Genomic DNA, 24,798 nt, shown 5'->3' with positions numbered 1-24,798 from the left:
AGTATGTTGGGTGGTTGCCTAAGAAGGGGGATCCCTTGGAGAACCTGCTAGAAGGTGGAGATGGACCAACGGCAGATAGAATTTGCTTGACAGTGTTTGTGGAACTGAGTGTGTTTTCCTTTGGATGTGACAACTGCACACACACACTGGCAGCATGAAGCAGCTGCCTTCACTGTAGAGACAGGATCTCATGTAGCCAAGCTGGCCCCAGACTTGCTATGTAGCTGAGGATGACCTTGAACTTCTGATTCCCCTATCTCCACCTCCCAACAGTGCTAGGATTACAAGCATGCACCATTACATCCAATTTCTGTGACGCAGGGGGATGGGACCCAGGGCTTTTTGTATGCTAGGCAAGACCTCCACCAACTGAGCTATACCCACTGCCTAACAGCTCCATTTTATACAGGTGACATGCCAACACCTGTGTGTTTGCTGTGGGCTATCTGTTTCTAGAGATTAGGGACCCATACCTACATAGCTCCTTTATGCTCAGGAAGTTATTGGAGGAGAGATCAAACAGCTCTGAATCAGGAAGTTAAATCGTTGATTTTGAGTCCCCCCCTCCCCCTGCTCTCCCTCTTACCTGCTGTCTGGCTCAGAGCATGCAGATTAATTAACTTCTCTGAAGCCAGGGTGCTCACCAGTAAACAGGAGACAACTATGACTGCATGTGCCTGAACTCCAGACCTCCGTGAGCTCAGGTGACATAAGCTCGAGGAACCATGCAGAGCCACTGACTTGTCATGGTCTATCCTGCTCAGGGAGCTCCTGGCTACTGTTCCTAACTGGTGGCTTGGAGGCCTCCAGACTAATCCTGCCTGAGGCTAACACTGTCTCTCCTCTGTCCTTCCTGCTATGTTCTCCGAGTTGGAAGCCAGAGGAGAAATAAATTAAGTCCCAGGAAACCTACTGGGAACAGGACAACTTCCCCACCTCACGTCACCCAGAGCTGATTCCATGGAAATGCTGGAGGGTGTAATGGGTGCAGGCCACCGTTCCGCAGTCTGGCCAATGCCCAGCCACCGCACCCTGTGCTCGGAGTGACTTCACTAGCTGGCTTGCATTTCAGTGGAGAGCTCTTTGTGAAAGGCCATCTTGTGATTCTCTTCCTAGGAGTGCTTTGCTCATGCTGGCTTAACTTCTATCCTCTTTAGTGCAACATTAACCCTACTCAGGCCAAGACAGACCAAAAGAATCAGAGGCAGACAGTGATTGAGATTTGTAGCCAAGGAGTGATTCCAATACCAGCATCTTCGTCATTACAGAGGTGATGGGAAGGGAAGATCCAAGCACCTGTGAGGGTCTTCTGAGTTCTATTCCTGCACACGTGGTCCCTCCCAGGACCTGTGCTGGCCCTATGAAAAGGAGGCCAGGCTGGGCAGATGTTTGCTTCTTGGTACAGGATAGGGTCCTTTCTTTTTGGTGTGAGTTGCTTAAACTAAACATCTTATATTCTGGTGTTCTGTTCTCTCTCTCTCCCTCTTCCTCTCTTTCTCCCTCTCTCCTTCCATCCCTCTTTCTCCCTCCATCCCCCCTCTGTCTCTCTCTCCCTCCCTCCCTCTCTGCCTGTCTGTCTTTCTCCCTCCCTCCCTCTCTCCCCCTCTCTCCCTCCCTTCCTTCCTCTCTCCCTCTGAGGCAAGAGTCTTCAAAGAGTCATCACAGATTTTTCCTAAGAGACAGCTCAGAGTCTGGGAAACAAGGGAGCCTGCTGCTTTCTTTGGCCTTGGCATGGGCAGGTCTGCCCTCACCGTGTGCCAGGCCGGCAAAAGCTGGGGCCAGTGCAGCACCAGGAACTTGAATGGAGACACAGGCAACTCTTTCCTACTTTCCTGGCTGCCTCAGCACATCTGTCTTGTCGTCCTGTGTCTAAACCTCTTGAGCAGTTCCAGCTGCCGAGCCCCGCCTGCGGACACGGTGACATTTGGTTTCTGTTAAAACACAACCCATCAGTGTGTTCGTTCACCTGCTTCATTTTTTCCCCCTTCTTGTAAAAATAAAGCCAGGCAGAGATGGTCAAAACCTGAAGACCTGGAGACTCCCCATTCTGCTCCAGTGACTTCACGGCCTGGCTTCTGCTGGGTCCTCTGAAGCCACTTGATTTCCTGTGTATTTCCAGCACTCAGCCAAAAAGAATGTACAGTATGAAAAAAATGTGGATTACCCTCAATTGCAGACCCTCTGGAAAAAATATAATATCTGGAGGGCTTTTAAATAAAAGAAATAATTACAACCTGCTGAGTGCCTCGCAGAATCTATGAAACTTGACCTTTTCCAAAATATCATAGTATTTCCTGTGGCTTCTGTAGGCTAAGCCTTCATGGATTTATAAGTATGTGTCCAACACAGTCCCATGGGCTCCATTTATTTTTTTTTCAATCCAAAAGTCAGATTCAAAAAGCATATAAATACATTCCCTTGGAAGCTAGCGACTCAAAAGGTGTTAAGTTAAAACCCAGCTGGAAAACTATAGGCTGGCAACAGTCAAGGGTGGTGGGCCACGTGGGAGTTTTCTTAAATGAATGGAAGCATAGTTTTCCAGCTTGCTGCCCAGTTCTTGACTGTCAGAACACTCGGGGTGTACCCTGCCCAAGTGATGACCACAGGTTCTGACTGTGCTGTGGGTGGAGTGGGTTTCAGAGCCTCGAGAACCATACATGTTGCCTTCAGAATTAATTCCCTGTGTAAGCATGGTTAAACGTTGGAAAGAGCTAGAGAGAAAGGGCTCTGACCTGAAAGTACCCACAATAGGTGATCCAGACTCTTGCTTGCCCAGCCAGGGAGAAAAGAGAAACTTCCTCAAAGGGAAACTTAAGGAGATAGAAGCTTCCAGTGACTTCTCCGAGGAAAAGATTCTGGGCCTGGGTTTGCTGTGCAGGGGTCCCTGCTAAGGCCAAGAGTTGGCAGCAAAGATGATACGGAGGAGGAATGATTGACTGGATATTTAGGTTTGGGAGAAGACCTCAAGAGTGTGATCCTAAAAATATCTTCCTCTCAATGGTCTGTAAAATAATGCAGATCTTTATTGATTTTGTGTGTATGCTTACCTAACTGTGTGTGTGTGAGTGCATGTGTGGGTAGTATCTGTGGTGACCACAAAGCAACCACAGTGTTGATCCTTATTGCCTTGTTTCTTGAGACAGGGTCTTTCACTAGTTTAGAACTTGCTCATGAGGCTCCTGGGCTGGCCAGCAAGCTCCAGAGACCCTGTTACTCCATTGCTAAGATGATAAACGTACGTATCACCAAGCCTAGCTTAAAAACAAACAAACAAACAAACAAACACCACTAGCTCTGGGAACAGAACCCAGTTCATCATGCCTGCCTAGCAAGCTATTTAACTAGACTAAGCTAAGTACTCTCCTTCAATAATTCAGATTTTTTTTTGATGGATAAATTCAAATTTATGATCCACATTGCCCACTTTTTAGTGAAACCCTAGAACTGAGGGACCGGATGTCTGCTGAGGATGAACTGGAGTCACATAGAGAAGCGTGAGAATCACCCAGTGCAGTAAGCAGCCACTCACAGGTTCATGATAGAAAGTGTCGGGCTGGAACACACTGTGAACTGGCTCCCGTGGGTCCTCAGAGACTGTTCAGTGATTTTCCTCCTTTTCTCTTCGACAGGAGGAAGGACTCACCATTAAAACTCAGCAGCAGACCAGGCTGACAGGGAGTCTCTCTTTTTAAACATTTTAAGACTTAGCATGTTATATTTAGGAGTATATATGTGTGTATATAAATACAAATATGCCTGTAACAATGAGTATTGAAATGAGAGGGCATGAGTAGTACCCTCAGAGCTCCCAGGGTCTCAACCACCAACCAAGGACTGCACATGGAAGGGTCTGATTGTTCTGGCAGCATGTGTATAGTAGAGGATTGCAATTTGATCATCAATAGGAGGAGAGGAGCTCGGCCCTGTGAAAGTTCTGTGCCCCAGTGTAGGGGAATGCCAGGGCCAGAAAGTGGGAGAGGGCGGGGTGGCAGGCATGGGGAAGTGGGAGGCAACAGGGGTTTGTTTTGGTTGTTTTTGTTTGTTTCTTTGTTTTTTGGAGGGGAAACTGGGAATGGAGAAATTTACATGTAAATAAAGAAAATATCTAAAAGAAAAAAAAAAAGAAAGAGAGCAAGGCAGGTTTTCTGAGAGTTTGAAGGAAGGGAGGGAGAAATGCTGTCATTATATTATAATCTCAAACATAAAAGGAATAATGAAAAACAGTTTAAACATATATGTATGTGTGTTGCATGTAAATGTGTATTGCATGCAAATGAGTGTGTATGTGCACACATATGTGTGTGTGTGTGTGTGTGTGTGTGTCAGTCACATCAGTAGTGGAAGTCAGAGGACAACTTTGCAGCCACTCTCCTGAGGATCTCTTACAGAACAGGAAGTTAAGTTTGAGCCAGGCTGCCTGGTCAGGCAGTTATTGAAATCCTTCTCTAGCTGTCAATGCCCAGGTTACATGCTCCTGTGGCATGCTTGGTTTTTTTTTTTTTTTTTACATGGAGGTTGGGGATTTGAACTTGGGTCCTCAAGCTTTCTCAACAAGTATTGCTTACTCACTAGGCCATCTTCCCAGCCCCTAGATTCTCCTGTTCAAACCAAAACTTACCAATGACTTTTTTATCCCTAAGAAACCAATAAAGTAATTTATGTTAAGGAGAAAAAGTCGAACTATGGCCCATCTTCCAGATAACAGCAATGCTTAAAACCTCAAAGGAGAGTGAAAAATAAAAAGCTGGAATCCTTGAATTCAAGGCAACTTGGGGAGGGAGACAGTTTTAATTGGAAGATGAGATGCTCAATGCTCCTTATCCATCAGCTTCAAAGAAGCATCAGAAAAGTCCCTGAGAGATCACGTGTACAAATAGCCTGGTTCTCTCTGTGGGGTAGGTTTGAGCAAATGAAACTAGAGCAAAGATAAAGGGGCAAGTTTACTACATTTAAAGATTTTGTGCATGTGTGTGTGTGTGTATGTGTATCCACCCATGTGTGTCACACATGGACAGAGGACAACTTTGTAGGAGCCTGGTTCTCCTCCTACCATTTGGTTTCCACATATTGTACTCAGGTCATCAGGCTTGGCAGCAGGCACATTGATTCATTGAGCCGTCTTACCAGCCCATATACCTCTTTAAATGTTGTTCACTTCACTTTGACCCAATAAGTACAGAAATGTGTGCAAGTGTGCACTCATGTGTGTGTGTTCACATACACATGTGCACATACACAAATGCATATGCAGCTATGGGTAGAATTTAGGGCCTTGAGTGTGTTGAGAGGAATTCTATTGCTAAGCTACACTTCAGTTGCTACAGATATTTTTAATACATGAAGAAAAATGCTGAAGAAGGAGCCGTCACCCACCAGAGACACTTTATAAACTCCCTGTGGTTTGGATCGCCTTGTTTACCTGTCATCCTTGGGACAGGTGAGGCTTCCCTCAGCATTTGAGCTGAGGGAATGACTGTGTACAAGAAAAAGTCTCAGACACACAGGTAAGGGCCACAGAGTAGAATCTGTAAATCCGTCCTGGCCAGCTCCTGGAAGAACTGGCCCAGCTCACAGGAAACCTCAAATCAAGTAAGCTGAGACTTTACTGTTCCACACCTCTCCTTTAGGGAGCTGATTCTTAGGAAAGCAACCCAGGAATGACAACAACAAAAAAATCATCTTCTTTGTTTCTAGGACTTGGCCTTTTGTTTTATAATTAATATAGATTCCCACCCAATGCATAAAAATTTAAAGCATCATTTATATTGCATTGCCCACTTGTTAAAGTTTAAAATGTTGCAAATAGCCAAGAGTCTGTGCATTTGTTACAAGCAAGCTTGCTCACCTCTGGTCTTAATCTCTGGAAACCGGTAGCATCAGTGAGCTTCTGGGTCAGCTTTCTGCTCGCTGCATGGCCCTTGCCATTATGAAGTAAGAACAGGGAAGCTGCTTTTGAGAAAGGGCCTGGCTTAATGTGTGTACATACAAGCGATGGGCTGAAATGGGTTGTGCATACATGTAGAGAGCATGTGAAAATGGATGAGAAAATTCCCTAAGAATGGGTACAGTTAGCAGCTCTTGAGCACCTCTGATCAGAAATCCCCAAATCTGAAAAGTTTGGAAACCTAACTGACCACTGATAGGGCATTCAAAAACTTCTAGATTTTGCTATATTTGGTGTTAGGATTTTTTTTTTCAGATTTGGGATACTCAACTGGTGACATCCATACAGCTGTCCCCATTCATGAAAACTCTGAAGGCTGAAACACTTGCGGTCCTAAGTATTTCACATAAAGGATGCTCAACCTAAAGACTGTTGAAGGCACAAGGATGTTTAAGTTATTAAACTCAGACGTAGAGAATGAGCCCAAAGACCTGAGCCTTGATGCTAAGCTTTAATTGTTAACTTGGCACAACATGGGAAGATAGTCTTAATGAGTGATTGCCTATATTGGGTTGGCCTACAGCATGTATGTGAGAGACCATCATATTAAATTACTTATGTGGGAAGACCTAGGCCAGTATCGGTGGCACTATTCCCTAGGCAGGGTTTTCTGAAATGTATGAGAATAGGGGAATTCAGTTGAGCACAAGCACGTGGGCATGCGTGCCATTCAGTACCCTCTACTCTTAATCATGGATGTGATGTGATTGGGTGTTTGAAGTTTCTGCCTTGACCTCTCTACAATGACAGGCTGGGATTGTACACTGAAATAAACCTCTTCACTCCCTAAATTCACAGCAATGGAAAGAAAACTCAGATACCATAATTGGGCTCTTGCCCTGGCCCTTAGACCAATTGTTCTAGAGAAGTAGTCAGGTTTAATAGATCTATATTCATGCCTCTAAGAGCCTCAGCTAACCTCCTTACTGCGCTCATTATTAAGTTCCCAGCCTAGACCTTGGGCTTTAAGGATTTCTGGGTGTTGAGGGGTTACAATCCAGGAAACAGTTGGTGAGGCAGGAGCAATGGTTCTTGGAGACTAGAAAGGGAACTGATTTTACTTACAGCTTGTTTTATGAGAGGGATCACTTGAGGTTGTCATCACAGGAGAATTCTGGTTATCTGCTGAAACATTCCTCGGTGACATTAATCAAGCTCTAAGCATGTGCCAATACTCTGTTCTTCTGTTTGACTTACTTTTTTTTTTTTTTTTTTTTTTTTTTTTTTAAGATTTGGTCTTACAATGTAGCCCTGGCAGTCTTAGTACTCCCTAGGTTCTAAGGCTGGTCTTGAACTCACACGCTAGTCTTTTTGCCTCAGCCTCCTGAGTACTGGGGTTACAGGTATGCTTTACCATACCCTGGTTAGTGACTATTCTTAAGCTTTAGGGGCTGGGAGTGATGGTCAGTATAGAACACTTGTCTAGCATGTAGACAGTTCCAGGCTGGATTCATAGGTCTGGAGAAACGGAAACTATCATTAAACTTTAGTAAGCATAGGAATCACCTGAAGAGCTTGTAAAAACACACATTCCTATGGGTCACTCTAAGAGACCCTGACTTAGAAGTTGTGGGGTGTAGTTCTGGAGAAAGGTAGGGCTTGCATACACACTGAACTTTTCTGCCCATGAGTCTTTCTAGTGGATACAGTTTCAGGAGTCATCTCCCAAGATCGTTCTTCCCTGAACCGCAATCCTATGTGAATTATAACCTTTATTTTCAAATCGACCATTTCTTTATGAAAATATTTGCTGTCATTAAAACTTTGAGTGTGTTTCCTACAATCTCGTTTGCACCATTAATTCTTCTAGTAAATTATATCTATAAAGCACGGACATAAAAGTTAATGCAGCCTGGACAAGTTCGAATTGCTACAAATTGCCATAAGCACCGAGGAAATGTGAGCTAATGAGATTTCTGTGGACGCTGGCTTTTTGCTTTTTTTTTTTTCTAACTAATATTCTGTGATGGTAAGGAGTTAAGACATATATTCAAATATTGAACTCTTAGCTATTTTCAGAGGCTAATGTAAAGGCTATTTTTGTACTAGTTAAGAAAGGAAATTAGAGTCAGTAACCAATTTATGTAACCTTTGCCCTAATGGATGAAGTTTGCAGGGTATAGCAGGTATAGACTGGAATCCACCAGAGAAACATGCCAGTGTATTATTTGTACATTTAGACACTCTCCTGTGCTGGGGCAATCTGACAAAGAAACTCTCCTCTGTGATTCTAGGTATCTGAAGATTTAAATAACAACAATCTCTCTCTCTCTTTCTCTCTCTCTCTCTCTCTCTCTCTCTCTCTCTCTCTCTCACACACACACACACACACACACACACACACATTATGTAAGACTAATCAAGCTCTTTCTATTTGCTAAATATTTCCTGTTTTATGTTCCGTAATTCAAAGTGTCTCTACAACATGTCTACAGATAGATACCATTGTCAAACCCGCTTGTAGATGACAGACTTACAGTTCAAAGAAGGTTTAAGCAGTTTGTCACACAGGTAAAGACTGACACAGTCCGACTCCAAAGCCCGGCATCCCAGGAAATGCCTGTCCCAGAGAAAGGTAGGGCTCACATACACACACTGATACTGGTCTTTCAACCAGTAGTTCCATTGCACTGGGCATCCACGAGCTTGTGAAAACTCCCAGCTTGAAAAGATCTTGTTGAGAAGCAGTGCATAGAAAATATTAATCCAGATAGTTTTCTTTAGAAAAATGTATTTTCAATATATTCTTACAAACATATAGTTTTTTTTTTTATCTGGTTGCACAGAATTACTCAGCCCTATTCGGATCTGGTAGCTAGAGCTAGGTTCCCATCCCATTGAGGGGGAGCAGCTACTCAGCGAGATGATCTCTATATACCAGAAGAAGGTCAGAGGTAAAAGAGTGCTAGAGACTTCCTCAGATAACGTGAACTAGCATTCAGAAAAAAAAGTAAATGTTCTCATTTTATCTTGTTTCTCACTCAGGAATGGTAAAGAAAAGAAGTATTGAGAACCAGTCATTATTTCAAAAAAAAGGTGTGTGTGTGTGTGTGTGTGTGTGTGTGTGTGTGTGTGTGTGTTGGGGGGTGTGGGGCGACTCTGACAATCTGGATTGCATGGATAATGCCTTTGTGGTCAAGTCCTATGGGCAAAGCCATCTAACCCCATGAGCAAAGCCAGCCAAGGGTGACAAGCAAAGACTCATGCCTCCTATCTCCTCTCCATGGGCCTGGCCCTTGTTTCCACCCAAGAGAACCATCCCATCCCTCTGTGGAGATACAGCCCCAAAGCATTTCAAGGCAGGCAGTGGTCAGCACAAAGAAGAAACAAAGGGAGCATCGGAGATCCTTGGAAGAAAGCCCATCCTGCCCATGGCAACGACATGCCTCCCTGAAGCCTGCCTTTGGTTCAAATAGTACAGCTTACTTCCATAGTGAAAGTCAGGGCTGGGGGAACTGGCCCAGTGGGTAAAGAGCTCGTTCTGCAAGTGTGAAGACCTGAGTTCAGGTGTCCAGGACCCACACAAAAGCCAGGCACCATGGCAATGGGCTACAATCTTCACTGCTGGAGTGACAGAAATAAGAGCACCCCTGGGGTTCGCTGGCTAGACAACCCAGCTGAATCAGTGAGCTCCAGGTTCAAAGAAAGACTATTTCTTGGGGAAAACAATTGATATATCCAATGTTGACCTCTGACCTCTGCATGCATGCACCACCCACACATAAACACACCCTGAACACACACACACACACACACACACACACACACAGTGCAACCCCTACACTCCTTCAGCCCCTTCCCCCTGCACCCCACGATGAGACACTCACTCCAAAGTAAGACCAGAGCTGTGTATCTCCTTACTTGAACTCATGTCCAAGAGGGAACAGGAGAAGAAGTTGGGGAAGAGAAACAGATACACAGTATGCACTAGAAGCTGGGGAAGCCAAACATTTTGAACTTCTCCTGGACTCATAGCTGATGAGTAGCATCTCAACTGGACATTTGGAAGAACAAGGAGGAAGCTGGGTAGCAATGGAATAGTGTAAGGAGAGTCAGACCCGGGCTGAGGTGGAGACAAAGAAAGAACTTTGGACACAGAGAGAAGCTTCACAGAAGAGGCGGGTGCAGAAGGAAACTGCAGACACCCACAAAGCTGCCGCTACGCTGACACCCCCAGTTCCCCTCACTTCCTACTCCGTTGGAAGCACTGATTTCATATCTCTTGGAGGCACAGTATGTGAAGCAGGAATGTGTGAGAGGAGGGTTGTTTTGCATCTCCCAATAATAGCGTTTCCATTCGGTACCTAAATAAACAATCTATTTTAGTGGCTCCCCTTTGATATCTCGAATGTTCCCTTCTGTTATTTCTGGCAGCTCTCAGTCCTGTGATGTGATTAGAGGGGACGATCACACTTACATAACAGCCATAACAGCTTCAAATTAATTTGCCTCCAAGAACAACAGGCGGGAGGCAGTCACTGGTGCTCTCTGATGTGTCCCCACCCCCACCGCCTCCAGTTGATTTAAGTGACATCAGGGGATTAGAGTGAAGTCGGTCAGTAGAGCGATGCTGGGGAAACAACCCAAACACCCAGTCTGACCTTGTAAACGAAAAGAGGAGCACAATAAATAAGGAAGGTTCTGTCTCCAGGCCTGGTGCAGGAGGCACGGTGAGTCACCACCGACTGAGCAAACACACTTCCTGCGTCCAAAGAAAGATACTTGGAGAAACTTCCATCTATTTTCTGAAGCTATGTCCAGCTGACTGAAGGTGGTCTAAGGTGTTTGAGATCTGGATTTATGATTTTTTTTTTTGCTTATCTTTATGGCCCCTTATAAAAATGAAACATTTAAAGGATGTCTTGGCTTTTTACTCTAGAAGCCATGGCCGTACAAGCAGAGGCAAATATTGTTTCCGGGTTTTCGAAACTATGTGACAGCAGCTCAGAAAAATGCAACCCAGGAGCCTGCCAGAGGTTTACAAAGGAGAGCGGTGGTGATGTGGGGGTTTGGCGGGGGAGAAGGGAGCAGTGTTAGTCCTGGTCCTAGCTCTGGTGTGATACCATCCTTAGCCATTTTAGTTCTCTGGGTCTAGGCTTTCTTATCCAGGAAGGTAGAAGGTAGATATTACATTTCCCCTTTCATTTATCTTCAACTTTTTGTTTGTTTGTTTGTTTTGGTTTTTTCGAGACAGGGTTTCTCTGTGTAGCCCTGACTGTCCTGGAACTCACTCTGTAGACCAGGCTGGCCTTGATCTCAGAAATCCACCTGCCTTTGCCTCCCAAGTGCTGGGATTAAGGCATGAGCTACCACTGCCCGACTAACAGTTGGTTTTTAACCCATTCTTTTGTCTCCTTTATCCATCCAGCCAACAAATATTTATTGAACACAAATCTGTGAGAGCTGGGTTTATCAGCTGAGGTGGTCTTGGCCCCAAGTGCTCAGATCCCAGCTGGAGGTACAAAATGAAAATAGTTACCTTGCCTTGCAGGGAGGGCTGGGAATAAGCCCTGACCCCGTCACCCTTCATCTGTTATTGCTATTAAGTCTCACATCCGGGAAATGGAAAGACCATTCTGTGGCTAGAGTGCTTGCTTTGCAAATATGAAGACCTGAGCTCGGATCCCCAGTACGTGAATCAAAAGCTCTGTGTGGTGCTGCCTGCTCTATAATCCTAGTGCTGGGAAATCTTCTGCACTTTTTGGCCAGCTAGTCTATCCTGGCGAGCTCTAGGGAAATGAGAGGGCCCATCTCAATGGAGGGGCATGATGCACCTGAGTATGACACGTGAGAGTGTCCACTGCTTCTTCCACACACACTTAACTAATTGAGCCTCATAACTACAGCGAGAGCAGAGATTTCAACCACCCCTATATTACAGCTGGGGAAACTAAGCCCAGAGCCATCATATAACTCTGTGTCAATTCATGTTTGTGAATGATGAGACTAGAATTCAAACCCATTGTTCACGGCCCTGTATTCATTCTCCATTATAAGAAGAGATGTGGTAAACGCTACCAGCCATGGCTAGAGGTGAGCCATCACGCCACTGAAAAGTTTTATTGTTTGTTTAGCTGTTTCATTGCTTAAGCTGGCTAATGTCCCCGTGACAACTGTCTCTTGGCAAAGGCAAATAGCAGATTTCTGAAATGACAGACGGCAGTGCATGTTGGGATTAGCGAGGAGAGGTTCCGGGACCGTAAGAATGCCCAACCTCTCATAGAAGACACTCTGGTCTACTTCTAATGCCCACTACATGTGAATGCCTAAGTAGATGTTAGGCTATATTGTATAAGCAATAAATATAAGAAGCAAAGTTTAGTGTGTGTGTTCAGGACACACTTAACACTTGACCAAATATTTTCAATCCATGGTTGGTTGAATCTATGGGTGCAAAAACTTCAGTTTATAGAGGGACAACTGTATGTTAAGACTTAAAAAGTGTGTGTGCTGCACACGTAGGTGTGCGTTTACGTTTGTAGATGTGGGCACACCTGTGCCACGGAGCACACAGAGAAGTCAGCGGACAACCCAGTGCCAGTCCTGACCATCCATGCTGTTAGAGGCAGGTCTCTGGCTCACTGTTACCTAAGCCAGGTTAGCTGGCCAGAGACTCACTGCCTGAGTGCTGTGACTACAGATGGCTTTACATGGGGGCTGGGGATCTGAGTTCTGCTCCTCTTTATCTACTGAGCTGTCTTTCCAGCCAGTTATTTGAAGATTTTCATCACCAAGTTTCAGAGCTCTCCTTACCTCTCATGTCCCCTATTGCAAATCTTTGTCATAAAAATATTAACATGAGACAATTTAGTGTTATTCATATCTAATTTGGCCTTCCGGATTTTCATGAAAGTGTTTACCAGCAGTGGTCAGATGTTCTTATATGTTGCTGATTAGAAATAAAATTAAGTGAGAAAAAAAGGTCACATTTTTATTTTACCCAAAACACAAGGTTTTCCTGCCCAGTTCTGAAAGCAGATTGATCTGGCTTTGTTAATGATAGAGAATTAAATACTGGCTCAAAGTTTTATATTTGTCTGATTTCCAAGCTAAGCATTCTACTGGATGTCGTTTGAAAGTGTGTTTTATAAATTGTCATTACTTACATAATTAAAGTAAATCAAATCATGTGCATCACTTGTTAGATGGAACTCATTCAAAATTTATTATTATAATCCATGAGTATTAGTAAATATTGTATTCAATTAATTTTGTAATGAAACTTTTAATGTATACTTATCTTAAATGGCATATATTTTAAAAAACATTAAATTACTTCACTTTCCTTATAAATGCAAAATGATCCGATGATTAAAAATTTCCATAAAAATTAGTATAAGAAGAGCTCACAAATTTAAAAATGGTTGGGAGAGCCTGCTGGAGGCTCTAAGTTTCTGTCTCTGCCTTCATCTTGGCTCTATGCTGTTCCTGAAGACAGATGTTCCTATCAGCCCCATCGACTGTCCTTTCTCTCTTCTGCCTTTTCAGTCTTTCCTGTCCTCATTTGTCCTTTCCCGAGTCTTTAAACCTGCTTAGGGCTCCGAGTTCTGCATGGCTGACTATGCACGCACATGTGGAGGCCGGAGCTCAACCTTGCCTGTCCTTTCTAAGGAGCTGTCCACCTTGCATTTTGAAGCAGAGTCTCTCCTTGGCCTGGAATTCACTAAGGAGTCTACACTGGCTGGCACAAGAGTCTCAAGGATTCACCTACTTTGCCCAGTGCTGGGATTCTAAGGGAGCCCTATCATGCCAGGTATTTTTATACTGGTTCTGGGAATTGAACTCATGTCTCTAGACTTGAAAAGCAAACACTTACATTGACTGAGACATCTCTCCAGCCCTAGCCCCATCTTTCGCTTAAGCTATTATTTTACACAGTGAACTTTCTGAAGAGATGAGGTCTTATCTATTTTCTCTTCTTCGAAACTTTGTACTGCCTTCTTCTGCCTAGAAAGCTGCATAGCTGGCTGAGTGATGTCATTCAGATCCCCGCTCCTCCAAGCACTGACCAAACCTGCTGCCATGCCCACCCAAGCCCTTGCTGCCACATCCCCTTCCTGTGATGGATTTATTACCAGCTAACTTTTTCTTGGTGCTCCGAAGAAGATAGCAATGCCTGTTTTCTGAGGTGACTCCAGGGTATAAAATGGTGCCTGATGCTCTGAGAGTGTCCTGAGGATGAAAGCTTAACCGTTTGCCCTGAGCCTTTCCGCCTCTTCTCCTTTTCTCTCCTGCCCCCCCCCCCCATGCAAGTTATCGCTGCTACTCTTGGAACTCCAGCGCCATTTCTATGGAGATGGCTAATACAGAGCATCTAGTGTCACTCAGATAGACATCTCTTGCCACCCGAGCACTCTTTTCAAGGGAACCTGGTCCTTATGTGCACAGCACTTCAGGCCTGCCGGTTAAGTTGACAGAGATGTCACTCCACAGGCTGCACTTTGTTCCTCTGAACCACGTACCAGTGACTTCCCAAACGTATCTGCAGCACTGGTGTCTTCTGACATCTTTTTCAAATCACCTTCCTGATGCTTCCACTGGCTCACCTCTGCCACCTCACATAGTCCTAGGACACAGTGGATGCTCAATAAATGCTCTGTGCGACAAGAGGCTGTGTGTTCAGCGACACGAGCCCCTCTGACAGTCTCCCCATGCCTGTCAGGTACAAAAGCAAGACTCACCTATCCTTTGCCTCTCGTCTTTCAGTGGTGCCGTGGCCATTCGCCAGGTTGTGAGCACAGTAACCCTTTTGTGACACATTCTGTGTTTTGGTCAACAGCTTTACAATTTCATCCTGGAGTTCCTGGGAACAGTTGGGCAGATGCCACGAGCCCCAGTGAGTTATTTACACCTCGGGTGTCATTTGAGGACATCTTGTTCATTCATCTCAACTTGTTTCAGGCCTTTAGACTCCTCTGTTTTCAGGAATAATTAGGGGGAGGGGAGGAGTTTCCCCTTTCATCTCTATGGCAGCAGAGAGTGCAAAGGATTGGCCATGATTCTCTCAAAGTCTTTTGCTCATTGTCAGAGTTGTCATGGATGAGTCCAGCTGATCCGTTTCTCTCCTTTTCTCCCTGCCATTGGCAGGTACGTTTAAAACGATGTTTTCCGATTGGTCCACTGGTATGTCTAACCTTTATGATACTGTAATATAATATGGTTGTTTACACTTGAGAACTATGTGATTGGGTTACAGAAAAAAAATTAAAAAGTAATTGTGTTTTAATTAAGTCTATAATTTTGTGTTAGGCTGTGTTGCAAGCAATCCTGGGTTACATGCGGACAGTGTCACAGGTTGGACAGGCAGGGGTCTCAGAAGTTCAACATAGTCATTCAGAAGTTGCCTGTACCAGCATTCTGCTAATTAAGTATATGAAAATTATAGCTGATAATACAACTAGATTAATGGACTTTTTAAAACCACCCCCACCCCAGTTTCTTTATTCTTCATTAGGACTCCTGAAAGGCTGACAGGACAGAGTAGACATGGATCATTTGACAGAGAAACTGAAATTCAGTGCGGCCAAGAGATTTGACACGCATTGCAAGCTCATTGCTGAGCTGAGAAGGAAACTAGTCCTTACATCATAACCCAGTGGCATTTATCCTTGCTAAACTTTTAATTGGACTGTATCCTCACACAAACAAAGGCTACGTGAAATTTCATCAAGACTTTGGAAAAGAAGCGATCAATGTCCCCATGGTTTGATTCAGCAGCCACCATGTTATTACAACATCATGTAACAAAAACTCTCTCTGCTAAGAAGTATTTCCCCAGGAAGACCTGAGAGGAAGGACTCATGAAATCTAGCCCTACAGAGGCCAGTAGGAACCCTGTGGGAAGTCCAAAGTCACACACACACACACACACACACACACACACACACACACTTTTCAAGGGTTGAGACTCCATTGAGTCTTTCCTTGAGATGCCATGAATTCTCACTGCAGAACTCTCAGCTGGAACTCAGAGTGTGGTGAACAGGGGCCACTTCTAGTGAGGGATCTCTCACCAAACAGGAAGGGAAGAGTAACCTTGAGTCTGCAGCAGCTGAAGCCAGGCAGGAGGCTGGTGGAAGGAGGACCCACCAGCCTTCTGTCCTCAGGATCACAGGTTGCTCGCAATTGCAGCTCCAGACCCGGAACACTGGCCTTCTCGGATTTATCCATCTACACAAAGAAATCTGCTTCTAACATCATCTGACATTGTCCTGCTCTCTGACTAACCACTCCTGGGTAAACCTCAGTGAAGTGCCTGCCAAACAGTGCCCTATGGATCACAAGGCCTGCCAACTTCGTTCTTTTTTATTCCTCCTGCCCCAAATGTTAGTGCTGGTTGAGGCAATCTGCTGAGAGGAAGGACTTCACCACATGTGATACAAAGATCTAGGGAAATTACTATTTGCAATCCCATTTCCTCTTCCAAGGAAATAGAAAATAATTTGTTATATTTAATTTACTTAATGCTATCTTGGATTTGCCTATCATGCAATAACTCAGAATTTTTAATTTTTATTTCTTTGTATTTGTGTGTGTGTGCACATGTGTGTGTGTGCAAGTGCATGGGCATGCCTGTGCATAGGTATTGGCGCATGTGTGCCAAGACCTGTTTGTGGGAGTCAGAGGACAACTCCTGGGTGTTGATTCTCTCCATCAGGTGGGTCCTGGGTGTTGAACTCCAGTCCTTAGGCTTGACAGTAGATACATTTACTAAGCTTTATCATTACATTAATAAGCTCTCTCCATTGAGAGAGCTTATTAGCCCATGTTTGTGTGCCTGTATGTTTGTGCTCACATGGCTGCATAGAGGCGTGTGTGTGCATGCGCCTATGGAAGTTAGAGCTAACCCTTCAGTGTCTTCCTAAGTCGTTATCCCCTCTTTTTGAGGCAAAGTTCCTTTGCTGAACCTCGAGCTCTCATTCAGCAGGGGTGGTTGACAAACAAGCCCCAGAGATCCTCCTGTCTCCAACTCCCCAGCACTGGGATTACAAGGACATAGCACCATGCATGGCTTTTTTTTATATATGGGTTTGGGGGATCAAACTCAAGTCTTCATTCTTGTGCAAGAAGCCCCTTGACTAACCCAACCATCTCTTTGAACCAATGAGTAAGTAGTCAAACACATTTAAATGTGTATATGTGTTTTATAGTTTCAAATTTGAAACCCAAATTTGAAAGTTTAATCTTTTAAAAACATGGTTTCTATTTGCTTCATTACAAGCTCTCTGAGATTTAATACTTTTTTTTTTCTTCTTCTAATGAGGGGGAGTTCAATGTAGGCTAAGCATCGTCTGGTACCCAGCTGATCATCACCAGCATTATGAGTGTTTGTTCATGAAAGGAGCCTTGGTGAGGGACTAAGAAAGGATTTCCTTGGTCTGTTAATTGACTTGGAATAATTCATTAGCCGGTACTTTGGGTTGTGAATTTCTCTGGCAAATCCCAGGTCACCCTGACTTTCCATGTAAAGAGAGTGGTTTGGTCCTTGTATGAGAAGTTTGGGAGGATGGATTAAAGCCCCCTTACCGCCGTTACCCTTCCATAAGGGAGCTTGTTAATAAAGAGCTCTTCGAAGACTTGCCTTTGTACAGGCACTGCATGAATATTTATGGAATATTCCATCTGTAAACAGTATTAAAATATAAACAGAGCATACCAAGAAAGGAGAAGGCCATTTTCACCTGATACATAGTGATGCTGTGAAAAAGCAAGGGTTCTGACCCAGTAAGAGCTACAGAACAGCAAAGAGAAGCCATTTGCCTGACAAGCCAGGGGCTACAGATCCTGGAGTCAGGACTGTGGTTGGTGTTCCCATTAATCAAGCATTCTGGGTCACTGGATCCACACACCTGGTATTTATACCCACTAGGGTTAGTCCCTTGAAGCTGCTGAGTTTGCAGATTGAAATGTAGTCAAACATCAGAATGGTCATATGTTCTATGCCAATGTGGGCTGCTCCATGTTTTCTGTGGTCCTTCTCCTGTCAGACACTGGAGGTGGTTTCAGATATGGGATTGTGATTAATGTATGAGGCTCCAATCAGCACAGAGAAGAGCAGGAAAGGGAGGAGAGAGAGAGGAGCTGGGAAAAAAACCTTTCCAGAGACCAACATCTGCAGACTCCATGGACAGCAATGGGATTCTTTTGGGATAGAAAATGGAGGATATAGGGTGGAAACTGGTGTGTTCAGCAACCCCACCCCAACTACTAATTTATATATGTATGTGTATAATACATTATTATATATTTATATTAATACACTAGTGTATTATATGTATTATACACATAGAAAGGGTCATATGTATCCCAGGCTGACTTTGAACTTGTGGTCCTCCTACCTCCACCTCCCAAGCATTCAGATTATAGACCTATACCACCCCAATTGTTCTTATGTTGTTCTTATGCAGTGCTAGGAATGAAAGCAGGGCTTTGGGCTTGCTAGGCAAGCACTCTACCAACGGAGCCTCATCCCCAGCCCCATGGCTGTACAAGGTTAATTCCAAACCTCTGGCACCAATCACAGGTGCGTTAGCAATTTTCAGGGGATTAGTATATAATAAAATACTCTCAACAAGAAAACCACCCAGAACGTAATGAGTCACCCTTTGATGATTCCGAAGGCACTTTAGGATTCTGTCCTGCCTTAGGGTCAGCGACACAAACATCAATTAGTCTGTGGTGAGTGTGTGGAAGAGCTTGTTATTCTGAGTCCTGGTTGAGAAAGTTCTGGACAACCCTCTTTCATAACATTGAAAAGTAATCATCTTGCACTCCAGGCCTTTTGAATGTTGTTTTCAGTCCTCAATATTGCTTCTATTCTTTGTAGAAATGATACTCTTATCAGCACAGAGATGTGCCAGTGGGTCTGACTACTACCCTGTCTTCTCTGCAGCCTCATCTGGAACTCTTCTGTTTCCTCCCTGACTGTTTAGAGACACCCAGCCACTCACAACACTATCTGCAAAGTCTGGCCTGACAGAGCCGACCAAATAATCTTTAAAGAGACCACGAACCAGGTGGTACATGCGCATGTTTTGTTTATTCTAAATGTTTCTGAGAGCAAGAATAGGAAGTTCCGTGGTATTCAAGCAACTCTAGCTTAATTTGGTAATGTCCTCTCTTGAAGATCATGGGGGTTAGTAATGGAGAAAAAGAAAGCAAGGCTGAAGTACACTTCAGAGCACTGAGGTCAGGGCTTCGTCCAGAGCAACACCACACACACACACACACACACACACACACATACACACACACACAGGGCAGAGTATCAGTCTAGTCCTTTCTTTGACACTTTGAGAAGATAAATTAATCCACAACATTTGTAAGAATTTTTTAAATTAAAACTCAGGTGTCTAGAACATAAGAAGGATTTTAAAGGGGATAATAAATAAATAAATAAATAAATAATGAGATTTTGGCAAATACAATTTGACGCATCAATTTCTAATAGAAACAAAAACATCACAAGGCAAAAAAAAAAAAAAAAAAATCAGCAGCAACACCACCAACCAACCAACCAACAACCAGACTCAAGCAGGTGGCTGTCTGAAGCTTTATTTTCTGTGCTGATATTTCTTTTGGCTTTCAGTAAAGACTGGAATTCCGTTTGGACCCTCATCCATGTTTTCCAAGGCAGGTCTACCCTAAATGAGGGGATGCCAAGAGGGTGAAGTGCTCTGAGAATGCTCAGCTCTGACCTGGACTTCCATAAAGAACTCTCAGTATTTTCTAAGTTTAAGTCTGTATATTGGGAAACCCAAATCATGTAAGCATGGAGATGGTGCCACCTTAGACACCTGAAGGCTGATGTGCTGGGAGACTTCTGTATTGTCTGGCCTAAGTGTAATCATCACTGAAAATGTAGACGGAATGGGATCCCTCTCTGTACCTGTGGCTGACGGTGAATAAGAAGGTTCACTGTGAGCTGGGAGACAGAGCTCTTGCTAAATTGAGGAATTCAGTTCCGTCCTCTAGAACTTAGCTTTAAAACAAAGCAAAAGGAAACAAAACCCTGGATGTGGTGGCATGTACCTGTCATTGCAGTGCAGGGGAGATGGAGACAGGCAAGATCCCTGATACCTTCTAGGGAGTCAACCTAGCCTAGTTGGCAAGTGACAGACTCATGAGACCCTGCCTCAAAACCACAAACAAATGGATAGCACTTAAGGAATGACACCCAAGATTGTTCTTTGGCCTCTGCCTGGGTGCTCATTCTCTTTCTTTCTCTGTCTCTCTCTCTCTCTCTGTTTCTCTGTCTCTGTTTCTCCGTCTCTGTCTCTCTGTCTCTGTCTCTCTCTCTCTCTCTCACACACATACCTGCACAAACACTTGCATAACACACACACATCTGCACACACTCACACACACACACACACTACACATAGTGATGAAGCATTCAGGTTACTTGCACACTACCGATTACCACTATAATAAATGTGTGTACATACATCCACAGGAATTAGATTTGGAGCAATTGTGGTTTTGCAACTACACCTTGTTACAGATACAAGTTTAATATCATCTAACTGCTACCCTGAAATTATGTCTCTGGGAGGGACACTGTGGGTATTTTGTAAACTATGGCTGCTTCTGCTCTTTCTCTGTTAGACATGGTCTAATGGGTTTAGAAAATGACATTCAAGATGTTGCTTTGCCAATTAGAACTTCCGCTACCTGATTCTTGAAGGACATAAGCATGCTTAATTGTGTGCTCAGACATTTTATTAAGTTGTTTTGAGTGCTGAAAGTCTCTTAACCTTCACATAGACCCATTTTCATAAATATAATGAATTAATTAATAAACAGTTGCAGGAAGGAGATACCCAGTGATAACTGGAGGAAAGACATCTGATTTCAGATGAAAGTCCTATTCATTTCAATAATGTGTGTATTTTATCAAGACACAGACCCAAAGAGGGGCTGCAGATTTTGAAAACTGACTACATTAGGAAAGTTACACAGATAATTTCCTCTAATTCTTTGGTAACAAATAGTGTGTAGCAGAGAGCGAAAAGTGACCAGCATCATCTTACTCATAAGCCACTTTTGGGAGGAAGGACAAAACATGGTTTAGATGTCTCCAATGCCCAGCCACATGGTCCTTGGGTTAAGTCTTAAGACTCCTATGAGGAAATCCATTTCAAGTAAAAAGACTTTCTCAGTTGCAAGATCCTCCTTAACTTTCTACAGAAAGTTTCCTAAGTTTAAGAGGTTACACTTGGCAGGCTAAACTCTTGACAAGATCAAAGGCAGGGCGGAGACAAGTTACATCGCTGCCAGCCTTCCTAAAAGAAACTGCATCTTTAGTCAACCCCAACTGTCAACCGATCAGATGGGGTCCCATGTGGGACCCAGGATGAACACAAGTCCGCCTCTGGAAACATGGCTGGGAAAACAGCCAGAGGGTAGCTCCCCAATCCTCCTGCTTACTTTCAAAGATGTTTTCTGTAAACTCCATTGTTTGCTTATCCATGCACACAGTGAGCTCTCCTCAGACCTGCCCTTCCCATCCCAGATCATCCAAGCGGTGTGTTTTCCAACCTCTGGGGGGTTTTATTTTCTGCTTCCTACCTTCTCACTACAGTGCCAATCAGCACTCCCCCCAACCCCCTCCACAAAGGCTCTGTGCGACTTCTCCCTTTGTGATTGGCATCTCATTAATGAAGAAGGGCTGGTGTCTCTCTCATTACAGTTGTGGTGAGTGAGAGGACCTCAGAACTAATTTACTCGCTCTCACAAGGGAAGACACTTGTCTCCATCAAGAATTTAACTTCCCTTCTGCCTGTGGCAATAAAAGAGCCCGTTTTGTTTTAACATTAATAAGGTGAGAGAATAGACAATTTCCAAAAGAAATTAAGAAAGGCAAGAGGGTAGGTGTTGGCCCGTGGAAGTTTCCCTCAAGCAAGTCTGATGGTGGAGTTCAGCAAGGGACGGTTACTTTAGTAACATATGGACATTGGTGGGGGTGGAGAGGAGAAGAAAGGAGGGAAGGGAGGGAGTGTGGGAGGGGGAAAGAGAGAGAGAAAAGAGAGAGGAGAAGAAAGGGGAAGGGAGAATAAGAAAGAGAAAGAAAGAAAGAAAGAAAGAATAAAAGAAGGAAGGAAGGAAGGAAGGGAGGAAGGAAAGAACAAACAAGAAAAGCGTAGCAGGTAAATTGATAAGCCCTCTGGAGTAAGAAGCAGAAGCTGAGGTCCAGTCCTGGATCCTAAGCCCCTCTGTGACCTTGGGCAAGTCTTTGATTTTTGTCTGGTCCTCAGTTTTTATTATCAGTAAAATAAGAGGATTGAAGAAAATGGTCTCTGAGGGTTCTCTCAGATCTAAAATTTTAATATTCTTTCTATAAATGGAACGCTGGACTATTTCAAACTATTTTTTCCCCTGTTTGCAGTGAATTTTTTATCTCTGGCAACAAATTAGAAATTCCTACAGAATTAAAGAGCATGGAATGGAAATTATTTGGCTTCCCAGCTGAAAAGGTCAACTAGATTCAGAAATGTACTCTGGGTCCACACCGTCTGCGTGCAAACCTAATTAGAGATCAGACTTCATTGGCTAAAAGGGATCAAACTTATCCTGGCTTTCATCTCGATATGTATTTTTAAAAAATTACTCTAAGTTACTAATTCATTTATCTTTCTACTTACAGGAAATTCCAACCATTGATAAAGCTATGCCTTGACACCTCTGCCCGCATGAAACACCAATCACGTGTATGCGCGCGCGCACGCGCGCGCGCACGCACACACACACACACACACACACACCTCTTTATCACACTGGGCTCTAAATGCTTTGCTATGCTGGCAAGACATAAAAAGAACACCTTAAAAATGTGTACGCCTGGCACCAGAAGTTTGTCTCCTTGGATGACCTTTTTATAGGAAAGAGGTCAGTTTACAACCTTCCTAATACTGTGACCTTTTAATATAGTCTCTCATGTGTGGTGACCCTCAACCATAAAATTTTCTTCATTGCTACTTCATAACTGTAATTTTGCTACTGTCCCAAATCATAATTCCAATATTTGTGTTTTCTGACGGTCTTAGGTAACCCCTGTGAAAGGGTCATTAGACACTCAAGGGGATCATGACCTACAGGTTGAGAACCAGTGGTCTAGATTGTGTCATGCCTGTGTTTCCTTGGTTTGGGCTCAGTTTAAATGTTGGTGACAAGTTTTCTTGTGGGTGACAGAGTAGCAGAGTAGAAGTGCCCACATTAGGGTCTGGATGGCTTTTTTGATGGGAAGATTCCAGAGTACCTGGTATGATTTTAGTCCCTGGAGTGGGTAAACATATGCATGTACATGTATGTATGCATGCATATAGAAGTCAGAGATCAGAGTCAGGTTTCTTCCTTTATGTTTCCCCACCCTTTCTTATTATTACTATTTTTGAGACAGAATATCTTACTGTACCTACAGCTTGCCAAATCAATTAGGCTAGCTGACTACAGACAGCTACCTGCCTCCATCACTCACTGTTGGATGTGCACACTGCACCTGGATTTTTATGCCAGAGCCAGGAATCAAAACTCAGGTCCATGAGCTTCTGCGGCAAGCACTCTACCCGTGGACCCATCTCCCCAGTCCTCCCAAGACTCCTTTCCTCTCTCCTGTCATTTCTTTCTTCCTTCTTCACTCTATCTTTACCTCCACCCTTTACCTCCAAGCAGGCCATGTGTGAAGGAGAACTTCAGTTCCTATCAACACTTTTTCTGCTGTCTCTTGTTCCCAAGATCTCTTTCTAAGCCAGGTAAAAATAAGCCCAACATGTACCCAAAGAGTCTGGCCCGGGAGCCTTGGGGATGAGCTCAGAATCATGGTCTGTCACTCCCCAACAGGCTCCTACATTTTACCTATTCCTAAGCATTGCCTCAGGGCACAGGCAGCCTTTCCTCCTTACAGGTTTTGAATGAAATTAAAGCTAATCCTCTCTGGCTTGGTTAGGTCTTGTGTAAGATTCCCACACCCCACAATCAACGTGCTGTTAGAAGAGATAGCCAAGATACCACACCTCCTGCAACATTAGCAAAAAGAGACTATTTTTTTTTCTTTCCTTGAAGGAAATAGCTTTGAAGCATTGACTCACAGAAGACACCTTCTCAAACCTTCCATTTGACTTCTCATTGCTAGGACATGGGTATCTTATCGACGGTTAGAAGCAAACCGGGGAAGGATGAGCAAGGCCTGTACAAGATTAACAGGGGAGAGAAAACTGGAGCCCTTTGGGTTCCCACTCCACGATTTCAACAAACCAGGACAGCTTGATTTATTTGGGGGAAACACTAGAGGGTCGAGACAAGATCTCACTGTGTGTAGCTCAGGCTGGAACGGAAGATCTTCCTCCCTTATTTTCCCAAATGGCAGGATAACAGCTGGGTACCCCCACATTGGGCCCTCACTCTACCAGAGCCGTAGCTGCAAGCACGAGGGTTGGGATAAACTCAACATTGCTACTTCCCTCCCTCAGTAACTGAGAATAAATGAAAAGAGAATCAAAGAGAAAACAGGCTGAAGCCGGTTTTCAGGTGGTCCTATGCTTTCAAAAAGGAGAAATTTGCCCGTCCTGTCTATAATTTAGAAAGCTTTAATGGATGGCTCCTAATTTATTCATTACTCATAGAAAGTTGTGAACATCCCTCCCTAAACCACCAGGAAATAATCTGGGCAGGAGTCAAGTGGTTCAGACATTTGGCACTTTTAACGGGGACATGTTATGTTGTTGAACATAGTTTTGATCTCTGAGTCTAATTTACCTCCTTCTTCCTAACATAGGGTTGTGGGTAAGCTATTCGCCCGTGTGTGTGTGTGTGTGTGTGTGTGTGTGTGTGTGTGTGTGTGTGAGTGTGTGTGTGTG

General features: G+C 44.0%; 1 protein-coding gene across 2 annotated transcripts in view; it reads right to left on the bottom strand.

Moving 5' to 3' along the window:
- Rora (RAR related orphan receptor A) overlaps window positions 1-24,798 on the bottom strand; it is a 737,605-nt gene that overhangs the window by 246,364 nt on the left and 466,443 nt on the right. The gene's annotated exons all lie outside the window — the stretch shown is intronic.

This window comes from Mastomys coucha, unplaced genomic scaffold (genome assembly GCF_008632895.1).
Source record: "Mastomys coucha isolate ucsf_1 unplaced genomic scaffold, UCSF_Mcou_1 pScaffold23, whole genome shotgun sequence".
NCBI lineage: Eukaryota > Metazoa > Chordata > Mammalia > Rodentia > Muridae > Mastomys > Mastomys coucha.
This window is presented reverse-complemented; position numbering and strand designations above follow the sequence as displayed.